General features: G+C 40.7%; 1 protein-coding gene across 16 annotated transcripts in view; it reads left to right on the top strand.

Annotated features, from left to right (window-relative positions):
- SOX5 (SRY-box transcription factor 5) overlaps positions 1 to 21034 on the top strand; it is a 609841-nt gene that overhangs the window by 179992 nt on the left and 408815 nt on the right. For 12 of the 16 annotated variants that reach the window (XM_077178076.1, XM_077178072.1, XM_077178078.1 and 9 more), the window contains one exon: positions 1181 to 1239. The exons of the other annotated variants lie outside the window; for them this stretch is intronic. The gene's annotated coding sequence lies outside the window, so the exon portion shown is untranslated. The remainder of the gene's footprint in view (positions 1 to 1180; positions 1240 to 21034) is intronic. 16 annotated transcript variants of the gene reach the window in all.

The raw sequence follows: 21034 nt of genomic DNA, 5'->3' as shown, positions 1-21034 counted from the left end.
ATGGCTCTGGGTTTAGCTTCCAGAGTTTGGAAGTTTTTTAGGTAGTGTCTGATACCAGTCCTTAGGATCTAAATGAGAGCAGGAATGAAAGTCCTAGAATTTTGTTATGAAAACTCCTTTCAAAAGAATTTTACCAAACACCTTTAAAATGTTGGAGAAATCTGTTAGAACTAATCTCAGGAGTGGGAATAACTGTGAGTTATTATTACTGCAAATTCTATAAAGCATCTCCTTTGTGTATGTTTATAGCATGCAGAAAATATAAATAATAGCTGATTAGTAGTCTAGAGTGAGAGCTCTCTGTTTTCTCCCATATTGGATAAATCTCCTACTGATGGATCAAACATTTAATCAATGTGGTAGCATGGCCTTCAGCACTATAGTATCTGAGTGCCTCCCAGTGTTGGAACGCTCAATAAGGCTTGGTTTGTCTCCAGTTACTCTGTGCTCCTTAATTTGATTTTGTTCTTAGTTACACTGATGTAAATCTAAAACTGCTCCACTGATATTGAGAGAGGAAGCCACCATTTATGAGCCTGAAAGCAAAATCTGTCCTTCCTCCCCTTGCAATTCCTCAGCTGTTCTTAAGTTGTACTATTAATAATATTTATTTGACTTATTAATCTGCTCCCTCATTTATTTCCCCTGTTCCTGCTGCACCTTTTTTTCTTCTGCCACTTTGGGTGTGATCCAAAGTCCCCTGAAGTGGCTGTCAGTCTAACTATGGATTTCAGCTGACTGGGGTTCAGTTTCCCACTTGTCCCTCCCTCCTTTTTTCCCCTCTGCAGCTCCTGAAGGGTTCTTTGAGTCTGTGGTCTGATTAATTAAAGTTACATGTATTCCTACAGTTTTGTGAATAAGCACCTTGCTGTACTGGAATCCTAATCCCCAAATTTTCCTTAATACCCACTGCTTCCCTCAGCTTAGTTTTCCTTTCACGAGAGCTCCCTTCCCTCCTTGTGCCACAGGTGTTGGTCTCAGGTTCAGCATCTCATATTTTAGGGGGAGCTTTGCTATGAGCCTGAGTTCTGTAGAAAACTCAGCACAGGAACCCCAGCAAACTTCCCTGAGATTTTTGCTCTGGACAATTGCAGTAAATATGGAAAGGGTTTTGAATGAGATAGTTGTGACTCGTCCTCTGATTGGTTTTTTTTCTTTTCTTTCCCCTTGCTGCCATCAGCACTTGGAAGCAGAAGGAAGTAAAGAGGAGTTGAGAATTGAAGCTGGGAGACTTGGCAGGTAAGAGGTGTGTTTTGTTCCTTGCCAGGGAGGTGTTTCTGGAGGTGCTGATGTGGATTGGCAGCGTGCTGGCTCTGCTCTGGAGGATGAGCCTGGTCCAGGGCTGGTACAGTCCAGCTGAGTTCCTTGGTCCTTCAGTCTTTGTGTGCCAAAGCCTTTGCTTTGCTGGTCCCTCACCTGCAGCAGGGGCAAGAAAAGCTTCCCTGTGGCAGGAGGAGAAATGCATTTTCTTGAGGAGAAATGCAGGAAGGGCTGGGGAGTAAGGAGCTGGTGTAAAGAGCTACTTGGACAAGGGTGCCTGGTTTGAGGGTAGCAGCTGTGCTGTGTGCACAGCTGGGCTGGTGTTTGCATTATTTCAAGAAATGTTTTGCTAAGGGACTCGTGTGCTATCTGTAACTTCACTGTGTTATCTCCTTTGAAGCCTCGTTTGATTACTTTACTCTCATTTCCTGTTCTACATGCCTTTAAATGGGGTGAAGGTGAAATACAGTATAAGCAAGATCCAACACTTGCTTTCACATAACAACCACGCTGAAAGTACAATAACAACATTGGAAAACCAAGCACTACTCACTGGACAACTGCAGTTTGCAAAGGCAGTTCCTCAGGGCTCACTTGAGGCACATCTGGGGACAAAAGGCTTTTCATGGGAACAAAAGCCACAGCCAGACTGAAGCACCAAAGTGTTTTTCAGAGGAGGAGCTTGAAGAGCTTTCAGTGTAATACTCTGTACCCCTGTTCTTGGAGAAGCTGTCCCATTTCCAGAGCACACAGCCTGAGGCACTCATGCACCAGAGATAAATCAAGTGGCACAGTACTGGAGGGCTTTGAGCAGCTGCAGGTAGTTGTTTAATCTCTTGTGTCAAGTAATCTTAATAACAGGTATGGCTGCTGATCCAGTCAATTATAGAAATTGTCCTGCTGCCTTTCCTGGGCTCTCAGGGAGGCAGAGCTACTGATACCTACGATGTGACTCTGTGTAACTGCAGTGCTGTGACTGTCTTCGCTCACCCAAACAGGGAGGGACTGATCTGTTTCTGCTTCTCTGCCTTTTTTCTGTGGCACATCTCTAGTCAGAATCCTGGGTTTTCTTCCCCCTCCTCTAAATCTGTGAGGATGCATTTAAATTTTAATATTCAGAGGCCCCAATGATGTAAATAGCACTAAATGTTGCCCTGTTTGAAATTCCCTGCTGGGTCCACCTGTCATGCTTTGTCTGATGTTGGGATAATAAGCTCTGTGGGACAGTAAATGCCTCCCTTACCCATCCACACAGCCCTTTAGGGCTACTGCTTTTTGGAGGAGCAACATGTCATGGGAAAAACACCAAACTCCCCTGGCTGAGAGTTTGCAGGCACATGGAGCGAGCCTGGCTCAAACTCACAGATCAAAATAAGTTTGTGGCTCTTAAGAGAATAAATCATTTTCTAATCTGAAATAGTCTGGTCCCTGACACTTACGAGAAGACTCATCAGTATTATAAATAGAGATTTACTTGCAAAATTGTTTTGTCAGAGAATAAAGTGTTTGTGTTTTCAGTGTATGTCACTAATTGACCTCTGACAAGCTGGATATGTTTAGCTTCGAAGAATTAATCTTCTGGGTTTGCATATTTGTGTTGGTTTGGTTATCTTATTTGCCAGTGCTTTCTTGGATTTTGCAATTTTCAACCCCATATATTGGCATGTGGTTTTTTGCTGTGAAGTTATGTGATCTCCAAGCAAACCATGGAATGCATCAGGCTGTCTCCCTGTCCCTGCTGCCTCATGTGTTTACCATTAAAGCTCCGTTTCTGGGCTTTTTCACGGCAGTTCAGCTGTCTGCAGGAGCTGGTAGTTAAAGCATGGCAAGCTGCAGATAATTCTTTAGGCTCAGCCTCTGTTTCCACTGCCTTTGATCACCATACATTCGACTTTCAAATATTATTTATAAATTATTTCTTCACATGCTGCTTTTGATTTTTGTAGATGTGCCTTCCCACACAATAGGGACAATGAGTGATTTCTTATTGTAGTTCCTTAGCATGTAAACATTATGTTCCTCTAAACTCTGATCAAATTGGAACTGGAAGTGCAGGTAAGAATAGAAAGACACGGATCCCACTACAAAGACATTGCAGTTAGAGTGTAACAAATGACAGGGAAAAGGTGGAGAAGACAGCTGTCAAATACAGCATGTTCATGTATATACAAATGTACTTAGAGATAGCCTTGTTTATTCCTGCAGTTTAATTTAACATCATAGTGAAAAAAAGAAATTACAATAGGAAGATCAATGTATAAAAGAATTTGAACCATGTGGCAGAACTTGTCTTCCTGATAAAAAGGAAAAGCAGACAGAGATTGAAAGAATGGGAATGTTGGTATTTTTTAATGCATAACTTGTCTTAAAGTCGTTAAAAAGAAATTATTCAGCCTTTTTCCAAATAAAGTAGGAATTTTTTTACTTATCCCTCTATATGATTTTGATGAGAAAGGGTTGAGTATCAGTAGAGTTGCAGAAACCTCCTCCACACAAATGTGGTAAAGCTTCTTAGATCTCTGTGGTCTGCAACTTGTACACCCAGTGTGGGCTGGGGAGAGCAGCTCTATGAAACAAGGAAAGGAAGTTTGCCTGAGGTTGTATTCTTGCCTCAGATCTTACTTCCAGTTGGTAAATAATATAAATTTTCTGGGGCACATGGTGATGATAATCCCATTTTCTGTTGCAGATACAGTTTTTGTCAACCTGAGAATTTGAGTCTGTTTGTGTGGTGACAATGGGAAGTGGGTTGAGAGGAATTGCTGTTGCTGTATTACTTCCCCTCCAAAAAGGTCTCAAAATGAAACCTGTTGCTAAATTGGTGACCTACAAGCTCGCAATATTTGCATGCACTTCTGAGCATGGGTGTGAGAGGGAGGAAGCCCCTATTCCTGCACATCATTTATTTTCTGTGTCATCCTGAACTTTGAGATCTGAATCTCTTACTTGCATTGATGGCTCTGGTTTTGGAGCTTTTTGTGCCAGTTTTTGTAAAAATCCAAGACTGAGGCTTGTTTGCAAGAATGGTTTCTGGGTGGGTACCTCTGAGTGATTGTTAGACCCACCAGGTCTAAAAAGTATAATATTTATGTTGAGGGAGCAGGTCCAAATCATAATGTGGTGTTTTATTGGAGTGTTCATATGTGAGTTTGCTTACTCTTGTGCCAGCTGCAAGGACTGTCACCTTAGAAGGAATTCAGATGATTTAATGGCACTGAAGAGGCTTAGGATAAAGGGGTTTTTTGTGCCTTCATTTTGTACCCAGCAGTTGCTCAGGTAACTGAGAATCAGTGGATGAATATTCCCAGACAACACAGGTTAAAATCATGCACATTGTCCACATATCCATGAAAATGGGATGAAGCAGGAAATGATAACTGAAGAAGCTGAGGGCACCAGAAACATGTGTCAAATGTCCTTTCTGGCTGTTCTGACAAGCAGAAACTACAGGTTTGCTTCTCCCTTTACAAAAAAAATTCAATGCAACCAAGACAAGTTTGGGTATCATCAGGTAGGGTGGGTGACCATCTTCTTGTCTAAAAATCACAAGCAGTGAAAATCAAAGAAACAGCCAACTGATGAAATGTTATCTCTTCCCAAACACAGTGAGAAAAGGTAGCTGAGATTGGGAATGGGAAGTGGCCCCAGAGTCTTGGAGAAATGCTGAAAACCTAGAATTGCCTTAGCTCAACCTGCTTGGGATCTGAAGTTATAGCCCAGTGGTTTATCTGCTTGTTTCTGCCTTCCTCTGTGAACAGATTCTCTGTGTGCATGGCTGGATCCTTTTCACCTTTTTAGTTTAGGTCAGAATGCTCCTGGTCACTTTTCTGGGAATGTTTTGGCTTGCTTTTTAGAAAACCTTTTTCCAAAGAAAAAAACATCAGCAATGAAAAAGCCAAGTTGTCCCTGATAGTACATGATTCCTCTGCCATTCTCCTGTGAGCCACTTTGGGGTTTATACACGTGTGCCCTGCACATGGTACACTTTTTTTAGGCACATCATTTCCTTTCTTTCTTTAGATAGTGGGAGTAAATGAATCAGCATAAAAAACTCAAGTATTTAATTTGTGCTCCCCTATGACAGTCCCATTGCTGTTCCCAGTGCTGATCTGCAGGATCTGACTGTTCCTGGTGTGTCTGGGCCAGCTGAAGGGCAAGACTTCTGGAAATCTTTGTTTTTCTTTGCCTTTGAGGCTGTGTGTGGGTGTTCACTTCTTGTTCACTTTTTCTGAAATGGGAAATGCTCTTTATTTAAGAAAAAAAAAAATAAAAATAGGTGTTTGAGCCTATTTGTCTGCTCTGCTTTCTATGCTTGTTCAGTAATGTCAGTTCCCCTGGGAGGTGTTCCAGGATGCCAGGATATGGTGTGCATTTGGACTGCTTGAGGACATGAGTTAGATCTCCTTCTGAAGGTGTTGTGGACACCTCAGAAACTGGAAATATCAGCTAGTGAACGTTTTTCATGGTTTTCTTTAAACATCTTTTCAAAGTTAGTTAATATTCCAACAAATGTCAGTTCTGTGGAGCTGTTGAGCTTCTCTAAAATTCAGGCTTGGTGCAGTGGACAAATCCTGCTGTCTCCTCTTGGCCAGTATCATAACATAACTTTGAGAAGTTTCTGCCTCCTTTTCTGCTTCTTGTCAGATATTTGTTCAGCTAAGGAAAGAGACCACTTCATTTAGCAATTTCAGTTCTGAAGTGTAAGTAGCATTTTTGGTGTTTGCCCATGGGAAAAAAGTCATAGTTTTTAATTTCTAAAATTTTGATCCTTTTAAACACAAATATTTGAAACAGATGAATGGGGCCATATGAGTAAGTCAACATATATAAAAATAGAGTGAATTAATAAAGAAAATTAACTTGGTTGTTTTAAGGATGTGAGAAGACAGATGAGCCTGTTTTTCATGTGGAAGCCTTGGTGGCAATGGTGACACCAAATCAAGCTGAACCCCCTGTCTATAAGAATTATCTGGGTGATTTGTGCTGTTATCTGCCACATAAACTCGCCACAGAGCAGCTCAGAATAGTTATATTGCTGTAGGTGGTTATATAATATGTATATGTAATATCTATGTGTATATATATGTATTATATAACACATATATGACATATCATATGTAACAGTTATATAGTTCTATAGCTGTTGTATAATATGTAATATATAATACATATATACATGCATATATATGTAATAAAGATGTTATATATGTAATATATAATACATATATAATATATATATGAACATATATAATATGTAATGGTTATATAGCTGTTATATAATACACATTATGTATTATATATTACATGTTTCTTACATATATATGTTTTTATGTAATATAGAATGCATCTATAACAGATCATATGTAATAGTTATATAGTTCTATAGCTGTTATATAATATGTAATATATAATACATATACATGAGTGTGTATATATGTAATAGCTACATAACGTTTGTAATGCATGATATAGTTATATATATATATATAGTTATATTGCTGGTTTGACACAGGGAACACCCAATGCTGAGCACAAAAGAGAACAGAGAAATGATGAGATGAGTAAGAGCAAACAAAATAATTTCACATTGGGGGACTTGAAATTGAGTGAAATATTTTTCTGAAATATAAAAACTGAAGACTGAAGTATATTTCAGGTTTGGTGGTGGTTACTGCTGCTGTCCTAGGCACAGTTAGAGCTTTCAGTTTGTTTGCCCATTGCCCTGAGATGCTGCTGCCAGTTTTTGGGAGGCAGGCTGAGTGTTTGTGCCATATCCAAGTGCACAGCTCTGCCTCTTCAGAGCCTGGACCAGCTCCCAGAGTCAGGAGCAGGACTCAAACGGGCATCCCTGCTCCTCTGCTAACACACCCCACCATTAACAGGCTGAAGGCAATTTGAATAAAATACATAACCCTGCTGAGCTAGTCTCAGAAGATAAATAAGTGTTGTAGAAAAGAAGCTTTTGTTTAAAAGTAATTATTTAAACTATGCATTACAGGTAATTTTCCTTTACCAGTAAACCAAATGCTATCAGAATTTCAATAATAGCTCTGTGTTACTTATCTAGATAACATGATACTGTCATTTCCAGGAGCTTAAAATGCTGTTTTATTTTCATTTGTCAAATATATTTGTCAAATATAAGGGTAAATGAGACCTGAATATATATATATTAAAAAAAAATCCCAAAACATGTATAATTTTCTGAGAGCAGCATTTTGTTTTCCAACCTTTTATAGTAAAATACCAATCTAATGATAGTTTCCTAAAATGTGGACTTAAAACAGTAGGGTGAAGAGCATCTTTAGATTTTCTGTTTTGGGTAAACATGCTGCATTTCAGAGTCGACAGCAAATACAATTCTTTTGAAGAGATTTGTCAATAAAGCCATAACACTGTGGCAACTTTATAATGTGTATGCAGACACAGCCAAACCCTAACTGCTTCAATTCATATATTTCTTAAGACAGAGGGTGGTATAATTTTTTACCCACGAGATTTTTCATTTTCAAAAATTGCATGAAAAGTTCAGCCTCTGCGTTTCCTTTTTCTCAGCATCATTTCTACAGTGTAAACCTCTCTAATGATCCCAAAATAGTTTATTATGAGGAAGATGAAACAAGGAAGGGAGGAGAACAAGATTTTCTTCTTATTCTTGAAGGAGAAACATCTCTGTTTCAGGTCTTTAACTAAAAGGATGGCCATTTTGTTTCAATGGAAAGTTTTATTATTATTCCTTTTATTTATGAGTATTTATGTTTTCTGTTTCAATGTGGAAAAGGGGATGGCTGCTGCCTTGAGCCCCTGTGAGGCTGGGCTGCAGCCTCACTTTCTGGCCAGAAGCCCCCTGGAATGTTTTGGCTGCAAGGAGGAAAAGCAGGAAAGATACCCAAGTGCATTAAGGCAACTTTTCAACCCCTTTTAGGCCTGGATTCCACCTAATCTCTACCCTAGAGGGTTTTTACTGGATGTGTCTGTGCCTTCAGAAATGCCAATGGGAAGTGGAGGCCCCAGGATCATGTGGATTTTTAGATCATCTGCATCTGGCCATGGTCTGCACCATGGTTTGCAATTACCCAAAATGCTGAAAATGGCATTTCCCTACTTCAGAGAAGATTTGTGAGGATCAGTGTGGTTGAGATTGTGGCAGTAGGATATATCTATAACCTACATAGGTGATATATCAACTTAAATACTCTTAACAGAAGCGGGCACAATAATTCCTTGCTCTGTCACAGGAATATTGTGACACTTAGTGTTTGTGATCTATGTGAGAGAGGTTGAGATCTTTGCATTAAAAAGTGATACTTCTTTAACTGTGTGAATTATGAGCACTCCTGTTTGCCTGCTGAATTCACTTCTGGACCTACCCAGGCTGGAATTTTAATTTCTGAGTGGAAATTTTGCCTGTTTCAAGCCGTGCTCAGTTTCTGCTGTTCTGGGGAAGGACGGTGATGGGGCACAGAGCAGAGGCAGCTGGTGGCAGGCAGGGGCTTTGCCACCAAAGAGCCCAGCTGACAGCAAGGCACTGCCACGACTTGGAGCTGGCAGGCAGCAATCAAAATGCCACCCCTTGGCTGCAGAAAGAGCTAAAGATCTGTCTCCAGCAAGTGCCAGGAGCCAAGGTACTGCCACCAGCTTTCTAATTTTAGCAGGAAGGCTGGCAGGGATCTCACCTAGCCAGACAAGCCTTGCTCCTGCCCTGGCTCCTGTGCCAGGCTGCTGGGCTGGGTGCCTCCCTTGCTGCTGGGAGGGAGAGGGGAACCCCCTGCCCTTGTCCCCAAAGGCTGGGGATGGTTCTAAACCTGCTTGGAGACAGCAGAGCTCATCCCCTGTACCAGCTGTGGGCAAGGAGATGTCATTGCTAGTGCAGGTTGGGCTCAGGAGCCTTTGGGAGTGCCTGTGATGGTACAAGGAGTCTCACCCATTAGAAGATTGTGGTATTTTCAGGGGCCCCTGTGGCAGGAGGGAAATGATGAATCTGACTCCATGTTCTCAGAAGGCTGATTTATTATTTTATGATACTATATGATATTAAACAACGCTATACTAAAACTATACTAAAGAATACGGAAAGGCTTCTTACAGAAGGTTTAACAAGATAATAATGAAAACTTGTGACTCTCGCCAGAGCCTCGACACAGCTGGGTGTGATTGGTCATTAAGTTAAAACAATTCACATGAAACCAATCAAACAGTGACCAGTTGGATAAACAATCGCCAAACCACATTCCAAAGGAGCAAAACACAGGAGAAGCAAATGAGATAATTATGGTTTTCCTTTTTCTCTGAGGCTTCTCAGCTTCCCAGGAGAGATATCCTGGCAAAGGATTTTTCCAGGAAGCATGATGGTGACAGGAGCTCCTGTGTGCCCTCCAGCCTGGAGCCTTGGTGTGGTTCTGGTGCAGGAGCAAAAGAGGAAGAGGTGTTTAGGGGACATCACCAAAGGGGACAGAGAGGGGTCTTTCCCCCTGCAAAGTGACTGGGGTGTGTGTGATCATTACACAGGATTTTCTGCCAAATTGCTCTGATTTTGGCTTTTGACTTTGGAAATAAGTGTCTAGGGAAAGGCTGGAAGGAGTCTGAGATAATCTCACGTCACCTAATTCTTTGATTCACAAGTCACCTTCACAGCTTTAGGCTATGCATCCACCTCTCTGCCTGTTGCAGAGGGGTGTGAGATTCACTTTAGGGAGCAGTGAAGCATTTTCTGCTGGTTTAGCTCACTCAGCTGGTTTACTGGCAGCTCACACAAATGCCAACAAGGCACTGGCTTGGAGTCTTAGGCAGCAAATGTGATCTGTCACATTTTGGAAATATCTGTAAGGATGCTGCAGCCAATAGTGCAGCTGTGCTTTTCCAATAGCCCATGTTCAGATGGAATGGGACATTGAAAAGAGCCTATTGGCACATTTTATCACCATATAATTAACAGTGGATTTTATTAATGTGTTTTTCATTTGTGTATTAATGACGTGGGCAGTATTTAGCTATTCTGGGCTTTACACAAATCATTATTGGGAGTGTTCTTTTGTCAAATAGGTTTGGAGGTGGACAATGCAGAATTGATGTTTATCCCATCTTTCAAAGATCATTTTTACCATCTCCACTAAAAGCTATACTTGCTCCAAGCACATCTTGCTTGATGGAGGATAAGTTCTGCCATTTTGAGAGGGGTAGTTTTTATTTCTAATTGTGAATGTGTTTAGCCACATGAGGCTGTCAATCAGTGAGACGAAAGCCCAGTAGGATTATTTCTGTAAGTGGCCAATTTCCCCCACCCTTTCGCTCCAAATCAAGGACAGATGAAAGGTCATGATTAAAACAGTGATTTTTTCCTAAATTGTAAGTAACAGTTTGCAACTGTTTTTTTACCAAGATGTCAAAACTGTATTTTGTCTTGGGAAAAGGGGGGAGGAAGAAAATTATAAGTTCTTGAAAATGTTGGCAATTTTCCAAATGGTTGTGTTGAAATTTATTTTAATTATTGTACTTGTGTCAGTTCCTAGCAAGGGTAAAAGGGGGGGGGAAATAATTCAGTACAGTATTATGCAGCTATGGATTAAACAATTAATGGTGAACCTCTGTATCCTATTAGTATATTTGAGTTCATTATTTCAACAGATTGTTTTATGAGCCAGTGACTAGTGGATTTAACCATTTATTTTATAGTCAAAACAGAAGAATAATTGGCTAGTTGGAGGATCTTTATGTGTTTGAATCCATCCAAGGAATCAACCTGAGACTGTCAAATAATACAGAATGTCATCAGGAGGTTATTTTGTTCCAAGAGTTTGGTTTTTTATGTGCACTCAAGGACCTTGCAGTCTGGGAGGGTTTTGGTTTTGGCAGCTCTCTGGTGACCATTGCAGCAGCCACCGTCACTATAACTGAGGAGAGCTTTGGTGTAATCAGGAATTCCCTGGGAAGTCTCTCAGCTGGAACTGTGTGTGTTCTCCTCCTGGATATGTGCTGACCACTCAGGAGTCAGAAATAAACCTCACTGAGCATAGCATCCAGGTAATCACCCAAGGAGATCCTTCTTTGGGCTCAGTTTGCTGTGCCAGATCTGTTAACAGTGGCCAGATAAAAAGGCATTCTCAGGAAGTACACCAGGGCAAATCATCTGAACCTGTGAGGATGTCACTGCTTTTTCTCTTTGCAGTTCACCTCAGAAGTGTGCCAGGCCTCTCATGATACCCTCATGCAGTTTGGGCCAGTTGTAGCTTCATAAATATTTCTTACTTTAAATATTCTCAAATTAGGCATGGAACCAAGATGCTGTCTTTCTGTGTTGTTAGGTAGCGCATTTATCTTGATAAAGAGGGTTAAATGAGAAATATTCTAAATCTCAATAGCTTCTGGTTTGCCATTTCATGCTTTTTCTGTGATGGTAGGATTCCCTTTTTTGCTTAAAAGAGCCCTGTGCCTTTGTAATCCCTGATAAAATGATTCACCTTCCACCACAGTGAGGGACGTGTAAATGGCTAAATGTGAATTTTATCTCTGATTATGTGAGTGGCACAAGTAGGACTGGGTGATTTCAGCCCTCTTTGCACTGCTACAGAGTTAATCCAAAATTTGGTCATGCATAGGACCCATGCATCAGGTTGAGTTGATTGTTTAAAGGATGGATCTTAATTTCTGGGCTTACTTCTAAAATCCTCTCAAAGAAATATCCTGCACTTGATATACATTCAGGTTTTATGACTGTGTTTTGCCATTTCCTTCCATTTGTCTGTGCTAAGCTATTGTGAGTTACAAATTTAAGTGAAGAGCTTCCCTTTTCTATTTTTTTCATGTGAGCAGATGATGGGGGTGCCACCTTCTTTAAAATATTTTAGGTCAGCTAAGAAAATTGACTATTGGTTTTGCTTGTAGTTTGGCTTTTTTTGGTGGGTTTTTTGGGGTTTTTTGGGGGGTTTTTTGTGTGTTTTTTGTTATTGTTGGGGTTTTTTTCATTTGTTTGTTTGTTTTTTGTTTCTTTGTGGTTTTTTGTTGTTTTAGGGATTCTCTTTTTTGTGGGGTCATTTAGTTTTTTTCAAAGTATGCAAATATTCCTCTGTAGTCAGTTATAATGACAGGCAGGAGGCTGCAGCAGCCTCTGCAGGGTCTGTGGTGGCTGATGAGCTGACCGTAAATTCTGCTTTTCTCTTCCTTTCTGCCTCTGGGTGAGTCACACAAATACCAAGTCCCAAGTGCCTGTGCCATGCTCATAGACCTGGGAGTGCAGCAGGAGATCCCTGCTCCCAGAGATGCTCAGATGTGTTTGTTTGTCACTGCTGGGGGAGAAGGGGCAGGAGCAGAGGTGCTGTCCAGGCTGGTTTTGAAGAAAGGAGCTCTGTCATTTCCTCTCCTAGCCTGGGTTCACTGAAAGCAAAGCATTTCTTGGCTTAGCCCTTCTAAACTTAATTTATTTGTTCTTCTCTTTTCGAATGGCAGAATGAGATTAGAGGGATGTTAAAGAGGTGAAGGTTTGGGTGCCACCTGAGGAGAATATATCTGGGTCCTAATTGTCCTTTGTGCAAAAATTAGTGTTGGATAAAAGTCAGCAAGACAATTGATGTGAAGAAAACCAAGTGAGTGTGGTATTGGGGACACCTGCAGAGTGTTTCTGTATAAAATATATTCAGCAGGACATTGAAAGTGATGAAAACATGTGGAAAAAGTAAATTTTTACACGCAAAACCCTTCCCTTCTGGTAAAGAAAAAAAGTTTGTTTCAGAACCTTTTCTGGGACTGAAAGGATTTATAGACAAGGTGTGCTGTGTACAAGAGTTTTTACTGTCTGCCTTGCCAATGAATTAGGAATTGAGTAGAACCCTGCTAGGAATAGTGCTCCTATTAGGGTGAGGTTGCCAATGGTAAGGCACGCAGTGGTTGTGGACAGTATTTTTTGGAGTCCTCCTGTTTTTCGGGTATCTTGTTTGCCATTTAATCCCACAACAACAACAAAAAAACCCTATTCTACCAAAAAAAAGATAACCTGAGCACTTCCTCTGCAGCCATCTTGGGCTCCATGGTGTGGAAGTCAGGTGTAAATTCTGGCTGAGTTGGACCCTTATGGAGGCAGGGTTCAAATGGCCTGTGAGGAGAAGAGAAACCATTCAGGCTGGGAGCCTCTGCCTGCCTAAGAGTCCTTCCATCATTGCTATAATTCCCTGAAAGCAAACTAATAAAACTTCCCATTGACTTGCACTCGTGTGTGCTTTCAGCAGTTATTTACAGTCTACCAGCAGCAGATTAAAAATCAATTAAAATCCATAGAAACAGTCAAAGTTACATGCTCCTCTTTGCTGGTAAAATTTTCTTTTTCAAAGATTTTACATTAATACTTGCTGCTTGGTATTACTGAAGATAATGAATCCGATTTGGACTGAGTCTGTGCATCTTTAACTCTGCAGAGCTGAGCATCTTTACCTGCTAAGAACCTCTGATCCTCTGTGCCTCTTGGCCTCTGTAGAAACAGGAGAATTTGTGCAATCCATTTCACTGAAATGGAGATGTTGAAAGCTCTCCAATGCTGTCATGATGGATGCTATTGCAAATGTGCAGGGAAAACAATAATCCTAATGATAAAATGATAAGTTTAATACCAGTAGCAGTAGTTTAATGATAAGTTTAATACCAGTACATCAGAGTGGAAAGTGAATGTTGGTACTGCTTATACATTAAAATAAAGGGGAGTTTGATTTGTATTCCAGGTTAGTTTGGTTCTGTCCCACAATTCATGTTTGGGTGGTGCTGATCTGGGACTGCAGACACCCAGTGCTGCCAGTGCCCTGCTCTGGGGGTTTTGGAGTGTGCAGAGGTATTTTTCCTGAGTTTCCTCTCCATATGTTTGCCTCCCATTCTTTGCAAGTCTGATCTGTTTATACCATTAAACACTCAAACATAGGGCTGCTTTTTAATTTCTTTATAAGTGTGTGCTCCAAAGACTATTATACCATTGAATAGTCGTGATACTTGTTCTAATGTAATTCATGTGTAGATTCCAAGGATGTAATCTACATTTCTAATTACTGTTTTTATTCGTCCTTTCTGTTTCTTATCTTAATGCAACTTTCATCTGAAATTTACAGTAGCTAAAGGAGCCATGGCTTCAGTGATGGCAGTGATACTCAGGGATGAGCCACAGGAGTCAGTGCTGATTGCATGGCTGAGACACAAAGCCCAGGCACTGAGAAACTGGGGGGAGGGAGCAGGGGGAAAATCATAATTTAATTAACTTGTCCTACCTTAATTTAGTCCTCTTAATTTAGTGCTTAAGCTTGTTTGTAGACTGCTTCATTTGATACAGGATAAAGATTATGCTGATGGGTGACTTCAGGAAAGCTAAAAAGGAGCTGCTTTATCAATATGGAGTCAGAGCAACACAGAGTAAATAAGGCCAGGCTCTTCCAACTCATGCTGAAAATAAACACAATATGAAGTGACTGTTTGTTAAGCAAGCAGTTCTATCCTGTGGGTGACATTTGATGGAAAAAAGACTGGTGCGATATATTTATATCCCACCATGATACATCTGCACAAGACAACTGAGTTAAGATTGCACAGTGCACCTAAATACCACACCTCTCTCTTTTGACTTTTTACTTTGCAGCCTGGATAGTATTTATGTATGTCTGGTGGGGAAAAGAGGAGAAATGTCACCCTGCCCATCCCCTTGGCTCTCTGGTGCTGTCCTTGTGAGCTGCACTGACTCCTGCCCCTCTCTGCCCAGAGGCTGCTGCCCTCTCACCCTCCTGGAGAGGGGCAGAGCTGTCAGAGTGCTGGGCAGGCAGGGCACTGCTCTTTCTGAGTGTTTTCCTTGTTTGCCCATCTCCACCAGTCAGTTCAGGGCTGGTCTGTACTGCTGAGGGTGGTCAAGGCCCAGCTTTAATGCCTTTTCCCCCACTCTGTTAGTTCTGATCTCCACCTCTCAGTGGATGCTGTCACTCTTTGCTTGTCTTACCCTTGCTCTTCCAAGCCATTGATTCCAGAAATTATATTCTCACTCTGTCCTGTAGTAGCCCCCATGTACCTTCTCATATTCTCCCTCTTCCCAAGCTCCAGATGCCAAAACTCCTCTTGCCCAGGTTCTGCACTGCTCTCATTTCATCATGGTGGGGTCAGTGTGTGCTGACTGCAGAGCCAAGCCCCCCTCCCCATGGGTGCAGGGGTGCAGGGATGTTTGGAGCACTGTGCCAGCCCAGCCTGGTCAGCCCTAGCCATCAGGGATGGGGCATCTGCCCACTGAAGGTGGCATCTTCACAGCTCCAATTCTTTCTTCATCTGATGATATCTTCTGAGTCTTGTCTGTACCTGCAAAAAAATTCAGGTGTTCTCTGAGCTTTTTGCCCAACTCTCTCTCCAGGTTTGCATTGTTAGTGCTAAAGTATGAATTTGCTGAAGTTATTATATGAGGATACTGAATTTCTTTAGCTTTCCTTTTTGTTACTATGTCTACCTCCTAAAATCTGTCAAAAAAATATGTCTTTTTGAAGCTGTACAAAAACACCATTGCTTTTGATAGTGCTACCATTTCATTCTTGGAACATCATATTGCTCCACTGCTTTCAGGATTGATTTGGCTGGATTTTTTTATGCTGAGCCCTGACTCATAACAATTAGCATTACCTACGTGCTGAATTCATTTCTCAAACAGAGATGTTTTTTCTGAGAGGGATTGTACCTCCCAGCTGAGACTGCTCATGTTCTGGAGTATTGGATAACAAAGGGTCAGAGACTGTCCTCCAACCTGATCCTGTTCAAAAAGAAACCAAAACTGATGAGGTTTTCACTTTTATTTGAATCCCAAGAGCTGTATTTCCAGATAAAATTTAAGGTTCCTACATTTCTGAGTTATTGTAACATAAAATATTAACTGCTCTACTAGAGCTATACACTCTTTCAGTTCTTTCTCAGCATATAATTTCTCTTTTTAGATATCTGACCTTTCTGTAATTCTTTTAATTTATGGAATAGTGCAATTTATCTTTTCTTTATCATCTTGCTTAGGGTGGCTGGGTGGAACGATGGAGGGGATGCATATATCTTCTTGTTTCTTTTTTCTGACTCAGTGTTTAGTCATTATTTTCAGTATCATTTAATCTGTGGAAAGTTTCCCCATATGTCAGGCGTATTTTAAACACTCAGCTGAGATCTGTGCTGCAGCAAACCCTTTCAGATATGATGCTCAGCAAAGGGCAGGGTTCAAGCTACACCATTTATGAAAGTGAAGCTTTTCCAAATGCTGTTCTCTAAATACCAAACCTGGGTATTGTTTTGTTAAACATGTAAATCAGATTTCCCCGTGTACATAATTTTCCTCAGAAGTCCATTTATGTTGTCTGCAGAGAAACTCAGAGCTCCTTTGTGAGCAGATCTGTACTCTGGTACCCTTTGGTACATGATATTGTAGGTATTAAAAGTTCTTGCAAGAACTTTTATGATTACTGTTGGCTTCCTGCAGAAGTTTGTTATTAGTTTGCTGAGAATGTGGAACCTCAGAGTACTTAGTTTTCTTTAGCAAAAATGTTTTGGATGTTAATTGAATGTAATAGGGTTTGTATGCTAATGGAATGGAGATCATGAGGAAAACAGGTATTCCTTAACGTTCCTCTTTGCTGTAATTACTGAATAATGCTATTTATGGTAAGGTTGTGTACATGTGCATGTCTTGGGAAAAGGATATGGGATTACTTATTAACAAAGAAATGGAATTCCTTTTCACGGGGAATTAGAATTGTGACTCCAGACTTGCTAATTTAAATAACTTGCAGGCTAAACAGACTTTTATAAAGCATTAAATGCTATTATGTCTTGTGAACATTAAACACATTTTCTGAAAATATTAATTTCCCATTGGTTTTCTTGCCTCCTCCTTGTTGCTTTAATTTCAGCCTGCCTGATAATCCATCCTCCACACACCAGAGGTTGGGGATTTCTGGCTCTGCTTTGGTTTTTCCAGTCCTGTTCCCCTCTCCTTGGGGCTTTTATCTTGTCCCCATGAGCAGGAGATGCTCCCTGTGAGCAGGATTCAGGATTAGGGCACCAACTGGTGATGGATTTGCAGCAGCCCAATACCAAGGGGTGCTGTAAACCCTGAGAGGGGAACCTTGGCAGCTGCAGCTCCTCCCAAATCCCCAAAACCTGGCAGTGTGTTCTTCTGAACCTGGAACACCAGTGCACTGCAGAAACATGGGGGAAAAACAGAGAATCTTTGGGTTTTGGGGGAAACCAGTGACAAATGTTCTAACTCCAGAGGCTGACACACATTAGCTTGTTTGTGTTATAAAGACTGCCCAAAGAGGTTTGCTTGTGTTGACTTGTGTTTTAAAGACTGCCCCAAGAAGAGGTTTACCTTTTTCTTGAGGAGGGGAGGGAGTTAGAAGTAGTTGAAATTCCATATGTATAGCTGCACCTTCAGCAGCTACAAGCCTGAAAAGTTTGATTCTGATTTTAAATGTTTGTCGCCACATTTCTCTTCCCAGAGAAAAGCAAGGCACAATTCTTCCCAAGAATATTTCTGGGTTTCGCATTCTCTGAATATCAGAGAAAGAAAACACAATTCTTATCCTATTTACTGCGCCTGTGTTGTGCCAAAGTAGAATAATATAGCATAATAAAGTAATTAATTAGCCTTCTGATAAGATGGAGTCCTCCTCATCACTTTCCCCTGCCACAGGGGTCATCCTGTTTCAATAAATGTTATTGTGTAATCAGTTTTATGATTACCGTTTGTAGAGAAACACAAAACAATGCAATTTAGAAGGGACTTGGAAAAATCATCTCATCCAGCCTTTCTCATTAGAGAGTTTTAAGATGAGCTATTTTTGGGGCAGTCCACCATGGCAAGGAGTTTTTAGTATGAAGAAAAAGCAAAAGCTTTAAAATGGAGCAGTACAGCTTACTCTTATCCTGAATCAAGCAGTTCTGCAGGCCGTGCTCCACCCTGACAGGTTCATGAAAGTTGAATGAAATATGATTGTAATCTTGGACATTGGTTATACAGCTCCTATTAACTCATATTGGCTACTGATTATGCAATTTCTGTGCTGGTCACTTCGATTAGCCTCGATCATTTGGAAAAAAAAAATCAATTCACTCTCCTGGTTTTAATTTTGATAATTCAAATTCACAGTGGTCTTCATCTGCTTTGTTTGATGCTCTACATAAATCAAGGTTATAGACGAAACCAATTCCTGAATGAAAAGTTTCAATTTTCTTTTCTTTTTGGCTACAACTATGCAAAGAAATCATCATTTGGGCAACTAATATGCCTAAGTATCCTTCAAAAGGAGCTGTGATATATTAGAGCTGTTCAAATGTCCTCACAAATCATGTTGCCTTGCAGCTTTGATCCTGAAATATGTGAAATGATGTCTGATTTATGCCACTGATCCTTCTTTTAGATAGTTAAGTGTTCTTGCTTAATGTTATTAAATAAGTTCAAAGCAGCAAATAGGCCATTCTGGGCTGAGGACATTTGAAAAATAGCCCTCTCAGCAGGCTGCATATGCCATATATGTTCTTTAGTTTTTTCCTTTGTGGGGTTGTGTTTTTTTTTTTTTTTTTGTCTACAGCAAGCTACTAGAACTTTCTTCTGTCCACATCTCTGGTTACAATGCTTTTGGTTTTGTTGTTGATGTTTTTTGTTTTTTTTTTCCCCACCCCCTTAATAGCTTTTTCCTGCCCTTTGTGTTCATTGGGGGGTTTTAGGAGTGTGTGTGTGCTGTGGGATGCACAGAACTAACTTTGGGACAATATGGGAGGGATCTCTCAGGCTCCCCTAGACTGATGAAAAGTGCAAACAATGATATAAAACAAGCTGAAGCAGTACAAGAAAAAACCCCTCTGAAAGTGTAAATTATTGGGGCAAATTCACACTCAAAGGAGCAGGGGAACTTTGACTGCTTTTAATGAAAAAATCTATCCATACATTGCCACTTCTGTTTTAACATGCAAAAAAGAAGGAGAGAGATGAGAAAATTCTTGATTCTAAAATATTTATCAGTATAAATATTCTGAACTTGCATCAGAATACTGAAGTGCAAATCTCTCCAGGCGTAAGGGTTGCATAGGAATCACATCAGCTCTAAATTTAGTAAATCTTTTAATGGAAATGTCACACAGTTCAGACACAAGATTTAGGGATTCTAGTATGTTATAGGAGCTTTAGAACTAATATTATACTTGGGAAATTTCAGTAGGAAATATTAAATCAGAATTTCCAGTGGGACATGATCGTGTTGAAGCAATGATCACCATCTCAGTCACCTCCTGCTGGGCAAGAGCTGTTTGTGAGGGAAAGCTTCCCAGTGCTCTCCAGCAACACCAGGGCCTCAACATCAGCCTTTCAGATAGAAGACAAAGAAAAAACTTGGGCATCAGATGCCATCCCTGTACTCTCTAGTTGCGTTGATTTTGATGTCTACCTCTGTAAGAATAGGAATATTTAAATTTTGTAAGTATAAAAATATTTTTTATAAGAAATACATAGGTTTGTACTCACTCTTTTATTTTTTTTAAATTTTTTTATGTGGCATCCTGAGGATATCCTGAAGAAAGAACAGGATAGCAGGTAGAGGCTCAGCAGTTGGTTGTGTTAGTGGCTTTTTATCTGCTCTTCATCTAACTTATCTGCCAGCTATCTAACTTTCCTTTTGCCTGCTTGAGAGAGGTTATTGCCCTGAGATTTAGGATGTCTGGATTGATGGTCATTCTCTGCCATGAGAGAGCATCACCATTAAATCATTTGATGTCTTCTTTACCCACAGCCGTGGGTTGTGTGTGCTAAATCACTTCCAGCTTTTCTGCTTGTACCCCCACCAAAGGGTAGGAGGAGTTCAGGAACTGCTGTGCCTTCAAAGACCAGTGGAAGGTGGAGGTGCTTCAGAGGATTCCAACAAGGGAATCCTCAATCCCATCTCTGACTCTGTGCCAAATACTCTGGTGTCCCCAGAGCATTCAGTTCAGCTGTGTACAATTCTAATTTTCTAATTAGAAATTAGAAATTTCTAGTGTGAATTTACAATTAGGAATTTCTAATGTGAATTTACAATTCACAACTTTCTAATTGTTTTTTTTCACAAGGTGTTAGACCATTCCATTCATGGAGAGATGGGTTGCATTGTTTTAGATGTTTGCTTTTTTTATGCTTTAAAAAAGAAAAAAATCCTAAATAATACATGAAAACACAAAAGACAATGAGAGTGTTTTTGTGTGTGTGTTGGAGGCTGTTACTTTGGATGTTGGGAAGCTGCTTTTCTCCCACCCAAAGGACCCTGAGCACCGGGCTTGTGCTGTGCCTGGACAGACAGATGCAGGCATTAGAGAAGAGCAGGAATCAGGAGAGGCTGTGCTGGAGCTCAGTTTAATTCTGCAGTGTCACATCAATCTGCCCACTTCAGTGACTGAAGGCGACAAACGCAGGCTGCAAAAGGAACTGGGCCCTGATTTGTTCAGGGTCAGCAGCAGTGGTTTGAAACCATCTTGTTTGCAGACACTGCTTTCATGTGGTGGGGCTGTCAGCTGAGTGCTGGGCTGAGATTGATGGCTGGGAGCACGATGTTCTTGGGCTCCAGGGATGTTCCTGGGCTCATCGATGTCTCTGGGCACACAGGGATGTTCCTGGGTGTCCCTCTGATTTTTTTTAAGATTTTCTAAGCCTTCTGATGTTCACATTCTTGTAACAAACCTTTTCACATGCTTTTATATAAATAACTTATTGTTTTGCATTCTTTTATGGAAGAAGAGAAATCTGATGGGCTGTTGGTTTGTCCAGTGTCGT

This window comes from Agelaius phoeniceus, chromosome 5, assembly GCF_051311805.1.
Source record: "Agelaius phoeniceus isolate bAgePho1 chromosome 5, bAgePho1.hap1, whole genome shotgun sequence".
Taxonomy (NCBI): Eukaryota; Metazoa; Chordata; class Aves; order Passeriformes; family Icteridae; genus Agelaius; species Agelaius phoeniceus.
The sequence above is the reverse complement of the archived record's forward strand: the minus strand, read 5'-3'. Positions and strand labels throughout refer to the sequence as shown.